Genomic DNA, 16004 nt, shown 5'->3' with positions numbered 1-16004 from the left:
CCTCCCTCCAAACCAAGTGGGAGCAGAGTTCCATGCGAGTTTTGGGGAGACCAGTTTAGCTCTTAAAGACGGGTTGGATGCAGGGAGGAATCACAGTTCATGGCTCATCTCATCCCTCACTGGAGTGGAAGTGCTGCTCCAGCTTGTCCCTGGCAGTGCCGGTGCCCTTGGTATGCAGAGCTGAAAGCTCTTGGAAGAGGGAGGGGGATGGGGGTCCTGCCATGCCACATCGGCTGGACCCTGGCCCGGGGTGGGGGTGATGCCCTTGGCAGTGGCACAGCCCACCTCGGGACGGGGAGAAGAGCAGAGCCGTGCACCGAGGGGCACTCACGGGGTCATCCCCAGCTCCCCAGCCCGGGGACGACCCCGGTGACCACCAGGGTCTCCAGCAGCCGTGACCTCCCGCCTGCGCTGGGCTGACTCGCCCAGGGCACGGCACGGCACGGTCGCTGCGTGCCCGACCCGCGGGGACAAGAGTGGCACACGTGTGGTGACAATGCGGGGGGGGCAGCGGGCAGGGAGGAAGCGTCGCCTTCACGTGGCCCCGCCGCCCACCCCGGCTTGGGCAAGGGAGGAGGATTATTTGCCCTCGCAGCTGGCCGAGGTCCCAACACCACACGCCGGGGACGGGGGGCAATGTTGCGGGGACGAAGCCGGCAGCGATGCTCCCGGGCGACCCTGCCAGGCTGCGTGCGGGGTCCCTCCTGCCCCGGCCGTGCACCCCCACCGGCCCCCGCCCCTGCAAACGCTGCCTTCCTCCCTGCCCCCCCTTCCTCTCCAAGTCTAAATTCTCCCACAGCGTCCATTGACGTCCTGCCTGCGTCACCGTCTCCAGCACAACCAGACAGCACGTGGGAGAGGCAGGTTAAAGCGGCAGGGCCCTGGGAGGGCTCCAGCTGCGCACCCCCAGCAGCGGGGCCGGCTGGGCAGGGGCCGCCCCCTGAACCCTCCACCCGAACGGGACCCGGCTCCCGGTGGCCCGGTGGCCCGGTGCCGCCGGGAGGCGTTTCCTGGCTCGCCCCACCGGGAATCAGCGCGGGCTGGGGGAAGATGAGGCTTTTTCTCTCCCGTCACAAGGCTTGCACGGGACCGTGAACATTTTGTTTCCAGGTCCATGCCTGCATCCTCCCCTCCTCCCCGCCGTGCTCCAAGCCCACCCCAAATGTGGGGACCGGGAGCTCTGTTGGCCAGGGAAGGCAGCTTGCATTCGCCGTGCAAGCTCCCCGAGCCCGCTCCCAAAGCCAGAGCCAGACTCGCATGTTTTTTTCCCGGCTGCCGGGCCCCCAGCCAGTCCTTGTGCCTTCACATCTGGGCTTTGCCTCTGCCCGAATTACGGTGCAGCTCAGCTGGCTCCTGGGGGCTGGGAACAGGGTTTGCACGCAGGGGAAGTGCCAGAGCTCTGCCAGGGCGTGGGATGCAGCGAGTTTTGCAAGGGCTCAGGTGCGGGCTGCAGTGACTTTTACAAGGGCTCAGGTACCTTCCCTGAAGCCCACTCATCGCTTCTGCTCCAGGATATTGCCTGGCAGCCGCAGGACTGCAGGACGTCCCCTTGGCCGTGACTGCGGGTGTCGGAGTGGGTGGGAGAACACCCCGCCACCCCGGAGCACAGCCCTGCTTCCTCGCTGAGTCCACGCTGCAACACGGGGGGCTATTTTTGTCCCTTTCCTTCTATTTATTGTGCCAGAGCCGTGTGCGGTGGAAGAAGGCTGTGGTGTTTGCTTTGTGATTGCTTCCTTCCCGCCCATAACCTTTTGCCTTAAAACGGGATTCGCCCTGATCCTGGACCCAAGGCCGGGAAGCCTGGGCAGCATGCCATGGGCGCTGGCACTGCAAGGCTCTTGGGGGACAGAGATTCCTGGCTCTGACCCTGGTTTTGATGCAAAGCTGAGAGCAAACACACTGCCCTTCAGCTCCCCATGGAGCAGCCCTGAATCTCCTCCCCTGGAGCATCCCCAGCCCCCGCCCAGCGCCTCCAGCAGCGCCGGCACTGCCACGCTCGCACCCGGGCTGTGGAATGCTCAGCTCAGACAGATGGGCGAGTGGGAACCATCGTGGTGAGCCCTCAAACAGGAGCCACCGCGAGAGAGCGGAGAAAAATTAAAATAACTCATGTTGCAGAAAGCAGCCACCCTAAGTGGGGGTCACTCCTTGAAGGCAGGAGGCAGAGGTAGCCCTGCACGAGCACCCCGGGGCCAGCAGCACGCTCAGTGGGGACAGACCATCCTCATCCTCCCTGACACACCACTCAGGGCACCGAGCCTTGGGGACAGTTACCAGTCCTGAGCTGGGCTACCATGGCTGCTAGGTTTGGAGAACACCTGATAAATTCAAGGGGGTGGCGGAGGACCCCAGTGCTGTTGCAAAGCATCGGTGTTGCCTTGGCCTGCCACTGGTCAGGACTGTTTGCCAACAAGCCCTGCCTTCACCCTGCGGCAGGGTGTGGGATCTGCTCGCCAGGGCTGACACTGTGGGGTAATCACCAGGGCCAAACCCTGGTGGCAAATGTACAAAAGAGAAGGACTTGGAGCTGTTGGTGAATAAGAAGCTCAATGTGACCTGGCAATACAAACTGGCAGCCAGTACAAGCAATGCTGTCCCACCTTCGTGGGGCTCATCCCACAGCACGGGCAGCACCTAAAGGGGGGAATTCTGCTCCTCTGCTGGGCTCTGGTGAGACCCCACTTGCAGTGCTGCCTTCAGCTCTGGGGCCTCCAGCACAGGAAGGACATGGAGCTGCTGGAGCGAGTCCAGAGGATGAGATATTAGAAGGAAATTCTTCTCTGCGGAGGTTGATGAGGCCCTGGCACAGGTTACCCAGAGGAGCTGTGGCTGCCCCATCCCTGGAAGTGTTTAAGGTCAACATGGACAGGGCTTGGAGCAACCTGGGATAGTGGAAGGTGTCCCTGCCCAGGGGGCTGGAACGAGATGAGCTTTAAAGTCCCTTCCAACCCAAACAAGCCTGTAATTCTGTGATTCTGCAGGCAGCAAACCCAGCTGGGGTTTAGCTCGGCCCAAGCTGGTGGCAGCTTTGCTGGTCTGTGTTGGAGCTTTCCAGCTGGGACAGCAGCAGTTCCTGGGGCAGAAGAGGCACAGCAGAACCCCCCATCTCTGCTGCTGGGGGTTTATCAGCTAGGTAAGCATCTTTTAGCACGTTTTAGCACCCCAGAGGCTTAAGCCCAGCACTGTGCTTATCAGCTAATGGAGACTGGGCACACTTTGGAGCACCTTGCAATTTTAAATTCACTTGAGCTCTCCTTTTTCTTCCCAGCATAAAACTGCAGCCCCGTTCTGGTGCAGGCAGTGGCGGTGGCAGCCAGCGGGTAGAGCTCCAGAAGCTCCCCAAGCAAGTGTATCTCCTCCGTGTGTAGGAGTAGCTGCTGACTGGGAGCAGCCCAATTTCCAAGAACTCCCCAAAGTTACAAGCCTTCACATCTTGCTGAATCAGTGCGAGATGCAGAGCATCTCCACGATCAGCAGCTCAGGGAAAGCAAAGATCCAGGTCTCTGCAGCCACAACCTCAGTGCTGAACACGGGTATCTCCATCCCCTCCTCCTCGAGATGCTCTCTGTGATTCCTGCACACACGCCTGGCCCTAATGAAAGGGCCGGGCGCCTCCCCATCGCCCAGCCAGTTAAACCTGCACAAACTGAGCCCATCGCACACAAAAAGCCTCTCCTGGGTGAGTTCCTTATCGCCCGTGAGTCAAGGCAGCCTCGCCGCCGCGGGTCCGACCCATCCTTGGCACGGAAGGGATGTGCCCGGGGCTCTGCACCGGGAAGGGAGGCTGGACCCCTCCTGGCCGCGGCCCTGGGGAGCGTGACCCTCCGTGGGGCTGCGGCCAGCCTGCCCTCGCTGCTGCTCACTTGATCCCGTCTCCTCCCCGCCTAATCCGCGCTCCCCTCCCGGTATCCTCTGCTCCACTTTAATGCCAAAGTTGGCCGGCAGCCACTCGGCTCCGAGGACGAGGACGCCTTTTTTCCTGGTTATGCAACGCTCGGCTGAGCTGTTTGCCTTTCTCCGCGAGGAGTTTTGGGAGGCTGGGCTGGCTACCCTGTCCGGGCAATGGGCAGGTGCTGGGATGCCCCAAATGGGGATCGAGAAGCTGCACGCTGGTTCCCCCCCATCTCTGCCCCAGGGGCTGTTGTCCATTCCTAATGCATTCCCCTTCTCCTCCTCCCAGGGATCCCCCAGGGTTCAGCCCTGCTCCCGTTCTACATGGCTTCTCCATGCTGCAAGAAGAGTTTTCTTCAAGCTCACAGTGTGCCCAGCACAGCATCCCAGTGAATCCTGCCACGGCATCCCAGTGAATCCTGCCACAGCATCCCAGTGAATCCTGCCACCAAATCCCAGTGAACCCTGCCACAGCATCCCAGGGAATCCTGCCACCAAATCCCAGTGAATCCTGCCACCAAATCCCAGTGAACCCTGCCACAGCATCCCAGTGAATCCTGCCACGGCATCCCAGTGAATCCTGCCACAGCATCCCAGTGAACCCTGCCACCAAATCCCAGTGAATCCTGCCACAGCATCCCAGTGAACCCTGCCACAGCATCCCAGGGAATCCTGCCACCAAATCCCAGTGAATCCTGCCACAGCATCCCAGTGAACCCTGCCACAGCATCCCAGTGAATCCTGCCACCAAATCCCAGTGAATCCTGCCACCAAATCCCAGTGAATCCTGCCACCAAATCCCAGTGAATCCTGCCACAGCATCCCAGCCAACCCTGCAGCAGCATCCTAACCCTGCCATGGCATCCTGGCTAAGCCTGGCACAGCACCCTGGCTATCCCTGGCACACCATCCTGGCCAAGCGTGCCATCCCAGTTGCCCCTGCCAGCTCCCAGCTGGGATCATCACCCACCCTCAGTGTGGCAGTGCCATTTCACCGTGTGGCAGTCCCATTTTACCCACCCTCGGTGTGGCAGTGCCATTTCACCGTGTGGCAGTCCCATTTCACCCACCCTCAGTGTGGCAGTGCCATTTCACCGTGTGGCAGTGCCATTTCACCCACCCTCAGTGTGGCAGTGCCATTTCACCGTGTGGCAGTGCCATTTCACCCACCCTCAGTGTGGCAGTGCCATTTCACCCACCCTCGGTGTGGCAGTGCCATTTCACCGTGTGGCAGTCCCATTGCACCCACCCTCAGTGTGGCAGTGCCATTTCACCGTGTGGCAGTCCCATTTCACCCACCCTCAGTGTGGCAGTGCCATTTCTCACTGTGGTGCCATGGTAGTGCTGGCACTGAGTCTCATTTTGATTCTCCATGTGAGTCAGAGCACTGCGAGCCTCCTCCAAGCACCACGAGGCACAGACCCAAATTCCAGCCCCACCAGGGCCAAGTTCCCCCAGCCCAGGGCCTCCCCTCGCTGCCTTTGCCTCGAGCCAGCAGCCCCTTCCAAGCCATGGGTTTATCTGCTCCACCACAGCCCCACTTCAGTGCTGGGAGCTTTGGAGATAAGCAAGAGCTCAGGAGAGTGCAGATTTAAGGCTCCAGCTGCCGCTGTTCCTGGGCTGCCACTCACAGTAGCGTTTGCACCATGTGCTGTGCCACCAGCTTACTTTGGGGTAGACCTAGGGTGCCCGCTGCCAGGGCCCAGGGTGGGCACGATGCTTCCAGCCATGGGTGTATGTCCCAGGCCTTCCTCGCTGCAGCCACATCTGAGGCTGCTGTGCCCTTCCAAAACCCACCATGGCATAAAAAGCTGCCAAAGAGCCTCTTCTAGGGAATGAAACATCCCCAAACCTGGCTGCTTTGGAAGAAGGCATCCCAGCCACCATCCCAGCCAGGGTTCCTGACATCCAGCAGCCTCCCTGCACTTGTCAGGAGCCCACTGAGGTTGGGGTGGGAGGGGAAAGTTGGGGACACTGAGGACACTTTCTTCCCTGCTCTCCCCATTCAATTATTCTGCCACATATAATAGATATTGGTGCTATTTTTAGGCCTTGATTGTTTAATTATTGAGAAAGGTTTTGAAGGATCTCTTGAAGGCAAGGAAACAAGCCCCCGGAGCGCTCACTGGATTTCACTTCCTGAAGCACGGGGCAGAGAGCAGGGCCACCACAGCAGTTGCCAGCTCCCCTCTGGCACAGGAATCTTTACAGCAGCTCCAGCCTGCTCGGTGTCGGACTGCAGGGCTGGAGGCAGGGCTGGAGGCAGGGATGGATGCAGGGCTGGATGCAGGGATGGATGCAGGGATGGATGCAGGGCTGGAGGGAGGGATGGATGCAGGGATGGATGCAGGGATGGATGCAGGGATGGAGGCAGGGATGGATGCAGGGCTGGAGGCAGGGCTGGAGGCAGGGATGGATGCAGGGCTGGATGCAGGGATGGATGCAGGGATGGATGCAGGGCTGGAGGGAGGGATGGATGCAGGGATGGATGCAGGGATGAAGGCAGGGCTGGAGGCAGGGATGGAGGCAGGGATGGAGGCAGGGATGGATGCAGGGATGGATGCAGGGATGGAGGCAGGGATGGATGCAGGGATGGAGGCAGGGATGGACGCAGGGATGGATGCAGGGCTGGAGGCAGGGCTGGATGCAGGAATGAAGGCAGGGATTGAGGCAGGGATGGATGCAGGGATGGAGGCAGGGCTGGAGGCAGGGATGGAGGCAGCAGGTCTGGGCTTTGGAACTGCTGGGTGATCGTGAGGAGAGTGGCTCCGGAGCTGAAACGAGGGACAAACCCCGTTCCTAAACCAACACTTGTCTGGCACAAGGGGCTGTGTCAGAGCTGGGAAATGCTGAGGCCCAGCTAACAAAAACCACTGCAATCCCAGCACCAGCTTCCATTAGGAACGAATGTGGCCCAGAACTCACCAGTTTTATTTTTAACTGAACGGACACTTTTCTTGCTGAAAAATGACCTTATTCTCAGCTTGCTAAGCAGAATTGCAATGGCAGGATTTTTTTTAAAACCAGTTCCTTTCGTGTTTCCACTCACAAAAAGCCAGAGAATGGCCTTTATTTGAGATTAAAGGGGTTTGGTCAACTTGAAATCCGCTGAGATTTCAGCAAAATGGTATATAATGAAGCAAGAGCCAAATCCTCAACTGGTGTCCTTTGCCCTGGCTTCAGCAACTTCAGCTTTCCAATACCTCTTTGTACCTGTCAGCAACCTGGCCCAGGACTTCAAGGGAAACATTGATTTACCTCAGCTGCCAGGCTTAGCCAGCTGGGATTAACTTCCCCCAGCTGAGGATATCCAGGGTATCTGTGATCTGTCCAGGTTTCCTAAGGAATATTCGTGTGTATAGTCATGTATTTGATCCGTTCATCCTCCCCCTCTCAATCCTATTAGGTACAAAGGTAAAGATATTCATTTTAATAGTGCAGATACAGAGGTGCTACATGTTGCACGAAAATAATTATCCTCCAGGACAGACCCTGTGCTGATCCTGGGGAAGGACGACGGCATAACTCTGACTCCATCCCAGACATCAGCCCCACCAGAGCAGGAATGGCCCAACAGAAGCATCACTGGTTCAAACCCCCCAAAGCCACCTCTGCCACAGCCCCCAGCTGTATCTGTCCCCTGGGGTGGTCACCAAGTGATGCCACACTGCCAGGATGCTCCAAGGAGTGCGCTGAAGGAATTGCTGCACTCAAAGATGGGGGGATGAAGCCAGGTCTGGGGTGGGGACCTCGTGGCAGAGCCAGGCTCCTCTGGCAGCACAGGCAAGGGGGGCAAGTTGTCAGCCCCTGCTCCTTAACACCCTGACAAGCTTATAACTATTTCATTTGTTACACTGCGAACCTTTTTAAATTAATGAGCATAAGGTTGTCACGGTTGCTGTGGCGACGACACGTTGCTGGGGCAACGGCAGCGATGCAGAGCCTGTGGAGTGTAATCAGGGGTCAGGCTGACGATGGAGCCAGGATGTGTGGGGGCTGTGGGAAGAGGCAGCCAGCCCCAGCTCCCACCAGCCCGTGGCCCCACGCTGCTCCCCAGCCCCCCAAAGCAGCCCCGAAAAGCACCACTGCTTCCCTGGCACAGGGAGCAGCACTGCCTCCACCCCTTGGCGTGTGCACGGCCCGAGGACGGGCTGTGCTCTGTGCAAGCCCGGCTCACTCATGGGACAGCTCACAGAACCCATCCCGTGAGTTCATCACCTCCCCTCTCCAACTTTCCCATCCCCTCGGGCTCTGCCTGGGTCTCTGGTCCCTCACCCCACCACAGCGTCCACCCAAACCAAGGGTGGCTCAGGCAGAACAGACAAAAACGGTGGGGCAAAAACTGCACCTCCTGCACCACCTCCCCCAAAGGGACATGAGGACACCAAGGTGGTTTTCAGGTGGTTTGAAATCAACTGCCTTGTTTTTTCCACCAGGCAGGGGCTGGGGCCAGGGATGGAGCGACTCATGCCACTGCTGCAGCCCTACCCCAGCATGTCTCCACCCTGGCAGGTCCAGGGCTGTGTGTAATCCAGAGGTTTTTGCAGCCACAAAACTCTTTAAGAGCATTTCTTTCCCCCCACACCAGCAACAAGTTAGAAAAGGGAGGGAAGGGAGCGGCCAACAAACAGATCTGCAGGGAAACTCCTCAAAATTCACACAGGAAAATGACTTTGGGCACAGGGGCCTTGAGCTCCTCTTCCTAAGTCCAAGTAGAAGGATGGATGGGACAAGAGGGAGCATTTTTAAACTAAAAGAGGTTGATTTAGGTTTGATATAGGGAAGAAATGTTTGACAGTGAGCGTGGTGAAGTCCTGGCAGAGGTTGCCAGAGCAGCTGCAGCTGCCCTGTCCCTGCAAGTGTCCAAGGCCAGGTTGGACAGGGCTTGGAGCAGCCGGGGGCAGTGGAATGAGATGAGCTTTAAGGGCCTTCCAAGCCAAACTGTTCCATGATTCTATGAGTTTATGGCCTCCAGTCCCTCTCCCTCCCCCAGGAACGTCAGTAGCCCCATACACCCAGCTCTGCAGAGCTGCCCTCTGCATGGGGCATCCACGTCTGTGGAAGAGGTTTTACAGTGACTTCTGTGAGCAGAGAGAAGTTTGATGAGAGGATCCATGTTTACCCCTGAAAGAATTTTCTACCAAGGTTGTTGACATAGAAACCAAGAAAGAAAGAAGGATAAATAAGAGAAACCTGCAGCTGCCTATTCCAATATTCCTTTGTTTGTCTTTCCTGACCAATGGGTAAAGTGTAAACTTATGAGTTCTGTAAGAATGTATAAAAAGCATGCATGCTGGAATAAAACCAGTTTGAAGCCTTCTGAAAATGGAGAGTGTTGCTTTGTATTGTCTCTGTCCCAACTACGACACACGTCCAGGGAGCTCCCGGAGTGGGGAGCCAGCAGGGAGGGCGGTGGGTCAGGGGCCAGCCTGGGAAGGCACAGCCCCACTGGGTGTGGAAGGAGGCTCTGTACCCCCCTGGAATGAGGCAGAGCAGTGGGGTGAAGCCTGAAGGGCTGGGACAAAGGGAGTGGGGTGCAGGATGGGGACTGTCACCTCCCCAGCACAGGTGTGGTGCCCGCCCTCTGCTCAGGACCACGCAGCTGACATCAACACCCGAGGGTGTGAGCAGGAGAAAAATGGGGTGGGGAAGGCAGATTTCGGGGCTGGGGATTTCTCTGCCTCCTGGAAAGGGAGGTCTGGGCTCATCCCAGAGCCATCTGCACAGAGGAGAGCAGCTCTGACATGCCCAAGGTCCCCACAGCACCCTGCAGCTCCAGAGGGGGTTTTCACTGGCCCTTTCGAGGTACATCTGGCCCAGACACCTTCTGATGGGAAAGTGGGGGGCTGGTATGGGCCACAAACACCAGCCCCTTTTCCAGCCCTGACAGAGACACAACATAACCCAAAATACAGATTTGTAATGCATTTACTGCTACTTATTTAATACAAAACTCCTACCACAGTAAGGTTAATATGCTATGTAGTATATTTTAATGTACTACATATATTTTTGTGTACACAAGATTTATATATTTATATATATATATATATATATATATATATATATATATATATGTATTTACACACACACATCAAAAACCTCCCCAAAACCAGCTCAAACCCATTTTCTTATCCAGATTTTGAAAGCAGCTTGGTGCTGGGCTGCTGGCAAGAGGAGTGACCTATGGGGTGAGCACTGACACTTCACCCTGTAGGTCTCGTGCTGCCGAGGCTGCTGCATTCCCCAGCCTGATTTTTTGCGCTGAGCTTTCATCAGCACACGTGAACGGTGCTGTGCCACAGCTCTTCCAGCTCTGCTGCCTGTCAGGGAAGTGTCTAAATATTTCTATTTTCCCCAAATACATTTTTTCATCAGAATTGGAAAGGGGAAAAAAGAAATTTAGAAGCCATGAAAACACTGAAATCCACAATAGGGCTTGAACAAAAGCAGCGTCTGAGCCTTGGGAGGAGGACACAGCCATGGGCCCCAGGGATGGATCCCCGTGCCTCTGGGGCTTTGCTGGGCTCCGGTGTTCTGTAAATCCCCGTTTCCATCCCGTGATGGGAGGTGAAGCATATGGAGTCCCAGGGGGACAATTGGCTGTGCTATCTCCTGAGGATATCCACACCAGCCGAGGAACGGGCACCAAAGTGGAGCCTGGCTCTGCTTGTGTCCCAGATAACGCTGTCAAGCCACAGAAACCAGGCTCGTCCCAGCGAGCTCAGCAGAGGCCAAGGGGTGAAGGAGATATGTCAGAGCCACCCTCCTGCTGGGAAAAGCAGGGCTGTGATGCCCAGGAGGGACGAGTGTCCGTGAGACCTTCCCTGGATGGCCCCGGCACTGTTCTCTGTCACTCACCAGCAGCTGGGGCGAAAAGCACTAAACTAAAACTGAAAATAAATTAAAAAAAAAATAAAAATAAAATGTGAAAATCCTCCATAACCTCCACAGGTGCTTGGTTTAACCTGGGGTTTGCTTCCCAGGAGCTGAGCATTGCCCTCAGCTCAGGGTGCTGCTGCTGAGGTCTCTCACTCCCTCTCCAGCCACCCCCCACCAATGCTGCCACATTTCCCAGGAGGCTGCTGAGCCCCTGCCCGAGCTTGGCAAGACACTGCTTCCCTTTCCAAGAGGGTCATTTCCAGAGGCCAAACCATGACCTGGCAGCCAAACCACAGCTTCCCCTTCCCACAGTACCGGAGTCAGCATCATGTGCCTCGCCCTCCGCTGCCTTTTCTGTGTGCAAGGATGGAAGCAAAGAAAACGGCAAAGAAGGAAAAAGGAGCCTGACCTCACTGAACCCTGCGACTTCAAGCCAGGGCCAGCCCCAGAGAGGAAAGGACCAGCAAAATCTGCTCCAGCAGCCGTCAAGGCTAATTAAAGAGCAAATGCAGCCATTCCCAAAGGATCCAGCACTCTCCAGCTGCAGCTGCTGCTGACCTGTGGCGCAACCTTGGGCTGCAGCTGACCCTTGTCACCTCTCTCACGGTAGCTCAGCACCCCAAAACCGGGGGTAAAGCTCCCTGCTGTGGTCACCCCAGGCTGCCCTGCCTGCCCCCCTTCCCCTGGCTCAGTCAGGGACTGCTGGTGGCCACAGGGCACATCCCAGGGGCTGCCTGCCCATGCTCGTCCCCGATCACGCTCCCACCCTGCAGGTTCCTCTGTCCTGAAGTCAAAGTCACTCGTGCAGAAAGGCTCTGCTGGCTCTCACCTTTGCTGGGCACGAGGGACTAATCCCGTTTTACAGATTAAGGAAGGATCCTGCCACGTGCTGGGCTGGAAACGGTGCCCAACTCCCTTCCCTGCTCCAACCAGGGCCATTCCAGCTGCCAGCACCCCTGTTTTACTGTTTGGTAGCTCTGATCCCCAGATTTTGGTCCTCCCGTTCCTCAGGGGCAGGACTCAGTTTCTCCTTGCCACCTCACTCCCTCTTCCCCGGCACCAGACATCTGCTGCACACCCACCTCTGCTCCTTAATCCTCCTCATCCTCATTTCTGCCTCTGCCTCAGAAAGCCCTTATCGAGCTCCCTTATCTAAGTCAGGGGCAGAGAAAACTCACCATCTCCCACCCCAATCTCTTCCATAGTCTATTTTCTTCCTGCCCAGAGTTGATTTCCCTCACCTAATTGCCCAGAAAGCTCTTTTCCTTTCCTCTAATCAGTCTGGAGCAGACTTTCTCTAGATAATTGTGCTGAGACCTGATCACCCTTCTCATCTCCATCTCTCCAATACTCCCATTTCTTCACTAAACTCATCTGCTGGAGCTGCATTCCTTGGTCTAATTATTTCTAGGCTCCGTTGAGTTACTTAATTGCTTATTCGTCTGGCACCCGTATCTGGAAACTCCCAGAGCATCTGAGACAGGGCACAGGGCTGAGTTATCCTGGTATCACTGCCTTCCCACTGGATAAAATTGCTCCAGGTGTGTGACAGTGTGAGCCCAGCAGAGCAAAAGATGCTCAAAAAAAAAATATATTTTTTTTTTAATTCACTTGCTCAGGTTGCCCAGAGGAGCTGTGGCTGCCCCATCCCTGGAGCAAGGCCAGGTTGGTTGGGCCTTGGAGCAACCTGGGATAGTGGAAGGTGTCCCTGTCCCTGGCAGGGCCATTGGAGGCAGATGAACTCTAAGGTCCCTTCCAAGCCAAAGCACTCCATGATTCTGAGATTCTGTGAAATGCAGAACTTTCTGCTTCTCTTGGTGGGAGGAGCAGCTGCCTGGTGATGCTCCAGTGCAGCCCACAAGGAGCTGTGTGAGGCTCACACCAGCCACAGCCAACAGCAAACTCATCTTTAGGCCAGTGTGAATTGAGTCGTGCTAAGGCCAAGCTGAAATAGCCCAGCAATCTCATCCCAGTGCCCCGGGTTCCCATGGCCCTTGGAGGCTCCAGCTGGGACCATTTTCCCTCTTTCCACCCCTTCCCTGCAGCTCCACCAGCACCACACTCAAAGCTGTTGGGGTTGTTTGCACTGGCCCCATTTCCCTATTCCCATTATCACCCCAGCCGCCTCCTTTTTCCCAGGCTAATTGATCCACTGTTTTGTTTTCTTATCAAATTGCTCTCAGCCTCTGATGCTCCTTTAATCAATGCCCGGCCCTATCAGTTCCAGGGACTGCTGGGAGACCTCCTCTTGCAGCCACCTCGGTGTCTAATCGCCTGGGGACTTCACCTAATTGGTGTAAAACCTGATTTCTTTCTCTAATCGCTCCAAGGCCCTGATTCACTTATCTAATTGCTCCAAAGCCCAGGCCTTGCACACCTCTCCTATCCTTCTCCTTCGTAGGTTTTTCCCTCCCCCGCAGGTGGCCCGGCTCTCTTGACTCCCTAATCCCTCAGCTGCTTGATCTCTTTGACTAATCCAGCCAAGATTGGGCACGCTGGCTGCCTGCTCCCCTGACCCAGTGCTGCCAGGATTGACCCCCCCGAGCCCTTCTCCCCCTCTTCCACGCACCCCACAAAGCGCACACCCACCATGGAGGGGCTTCCTTGCCTGCTCCAAGGTTCTCCTGGGGAGGGTGATGCATGTCCCAGCACTCAGGGCGTGGTGGCCACCTGTCGGAACCCAGAATGTCCCTTGGACACTCTTGGATGTTCCGGGCCCAGGTCAGAAGCATTTGAGACCCTGGAATGCAGCCACAGACCCCTGTGGCTTTGAACCTGATCCATGGAACAATTTACCAACCTTGCAGGAAGAACAAGAAATCACAAAAGTTTAGATATTATAGTAGAAATAGTCACAAAGTGAGAGGAAGAGTTTTTGAGTGCTGTACAGGGGGGTTTTAGGCCTTGTACAGAGGGGTCTGAGTTTTGTACATGGGGGTCAGAAGTTCTAAGATGGAGGGACTTGGGTGTGCCCTGTCCGCTTTCCTTCTTCTTCCTAACCTCCATGTTCTTGGTGATGTTGGCACTCACAGATTGGTTTAGAGTAGAAAGTCACTGTTCAATATAGGTGATGGGCATTGGGGAAAAACTATAAACATTTAATACATAATGTATGATATAAAAGAGGGCACCAGCCCCCTGGGCGTCGGAGTGTGCCCTTGCCTGACTGCAGAACGGACCGCAGCAGCTCAGGGAGAAATCTTTTAGATAACACACAATAAACTACCTTGAGACCGGACAACAGAAGACTACTGAGTCTTTCTGTGGAGGCACGGGTTGGAGGAGAGACTTTTCCACCTTTCTGGGCCACCCCAACCAGGGGGTGAGGCCCAACAGCCACCCTGGTGACAAAGGCCCCCAAGGGTCACCCCCCCTGCCAGAGGAATCTCCCCTCTCTGCCGGGACGGGGTGCACCGGCTCAACCAGTTCCCCCTCTGCTGCACCCACTGGGCTGGGCACAGGGAGGGACAGCATGGGACAAGGGGAATGTCAGCCCTGGGTCTGGCTCCTGGCAGTGAGGGGGGTCGGGATGCTGCTCCCCTGGTGTCCAGCAGCACCAGCCCGTGCTCCTGCAGGGGCAGAGCTGCTCACCCGAGCCCTCTCTTTCCTCCCCGGTGAGTCACGTCCGCTGATTCAAGCGAAAGAAGTTGGTAGGGGAAAACATTCACCAGCGGCAGCCTGGAAGGAGCCCAAGGCTGAGGACAGGGTGGCAGGAGCAGAGGGGAGACCCATCTGTTTTTCCCTGAAGTTTCATGGAAAGTGAGTCCCATCCCCGGGTGGCTCACAGATGCTGCTCACCAAGCCCTGGAATTTCGGGAGTGCCCAAAACCTGCTCGCTGCTCCAGCAGGCCCTGATGCTCTCCCTGCAGAGAAGGGGCAGACCCCAGACCATTGCTCTGGCCCTCTTTGGCCAGCGGTTTCAGCCCCAGAGCTCATTCTTTCCTCTGGAGCATCCGGCCTGAGCAAAAGCTTCCCTTTCCCGTGGCTCAGCCCACGCTGGCTCAGCAGCACAAGGTCGCTCCTGCCTTGGCAGCAGCTGCACAGGGTGACTCACGCTGGCTCCAGCTTCTGCTCAGCCCCGAGTGGAGAGGTTTTTGGGGTGGAAAACGCTGCCCTCCCCTCACCCCCCCCATCCCGGGATGTGGATTCAAGCCCCAGCTCCGACCTCTTCAGTTTTCCTTTGCTCCCAAGACTGGGGCTGAAGCTGCACCCAGAGATGCTGCAAGCGGTGCTGAAAGCAAAGAAATGGGAATTGCCTGGTAGCTACAGCAGGGATGAGAGAGCTGGGGCCTGATTCTTGCTCTTTCCTTCTCAAAGAGGGAACAGGGCAGCAAATCTCTGCACTTTGGGATTTTCCAGACCCTCATCAGTGTTAAAGTTGTGTTTCCCCCCACCCCAGACAGCTCCAGGTGCCACCAAAGCCCCCCCTGCTCCAAGGGTGGGAGGATGCAGTGGGAGGCAGGCAGACACCCAGCCCCTTCCTGGGTCCCTGGCCTCCATGCAGGGCCAGGAGCACGTTCCCAGAACCCAGCAGTGGGAATTTGGTGTGTTTATTTGCAATATAACAATGACCCCAGGACTTCGAGGAGAATGAGTCAGCTTCCAGTTCAGGGCAGGATTCCTCATCAGGCCCATCAGTTAAAAAATCACCATTTGGAGATGCAGCAATTAAACGATTAAATTAAACTGGCACTTCTGACCAGTGACAGGCTGAAACCTTTCCACACTGGCAATTTTTGTGCCAGGCAGGATGGGAAGCAGCAGAGCCCCCAGACCATTGGAATCTCTCCCCAGACCCCAGGATCTGCAGGCTCTGGGTGGTTGGCGGTGCCCAGAGCCCCGAGGAGCTCCGTGGTCCCTGCAGCCCCCAAAGAGTTAACACACATCTCTGGAGCTGCACAGAACGTTCCTGGCTCCCAGGGGCACAGCCTTCACCCACCCCCTGACTGCTCTGCCCTGGGGATGCCGCGGGGCACGCAGGCTCCTGCTCTGACAGCTCGCACAGCTCCGGGGCTGCAGAGTGAGAGAGGGGCTCTGGGAGCATCACCATCCTCCCCGAGCTGCCCCTGGCCCTGTCCCCTCCTCTGCCCCGCTGTCCCCAGTGCCACGCTGCCCCTTGGCACCCTGGCTCCATTCCACAGGGGGAGCAGCCCCTTCTACACAGACCTACAGGGAGTGGTGTGACCCTCCCCACATTAAAGCAGCCCCAGAGGAATGGCTCCTGTCCTGGG

The 16004-nt window shown here is 56.8% G+C and overlaps 1 long non-coding RNA gene across 1 annotated transcript; it reads right to left on the bottom strand.

Moving 5' to 3' along the window:
- Positions 1-6929: 6929 nt before the first annotated feature.
- LOC137463605 (uncharacterized) lies at positions 6930-8040 on the bottom strand. The gene is made up of 2 exons (XR_010993954.1): positions 7754-8040; positions 6930-7290 (listed from the first exon to the last, which is right to left on the bottom strand). It is a non-coding gene; the product is annotated as an uncharacterized lncRNA (long non-coding RNA).
- Positions 8041-16004: the final 7964 nt, after the last annotated feature.

The sequence above is a fragment of the Anomalospiza imberbis genome, chromosome 29, assembly GCF_031753505.1.
Source record: "Anomalospiza imberbis isolate Cuckoo-Finch-1a 21T00152 chromosome 29, ASM3175350v1, whole genome shotgun sequence".
Taxonomy (NCBI): domain Eukaryota; kingdom Metazoa; phylum Chordata; class Aves; order Passeriformes; family Viduidae; genus Anomalospiza; species Anomalospiza imberbis.
Note: the sequence above shows the minus strand (reverse complement) of the source record. Positions and strands in the feature narration are given on the sequence as shown.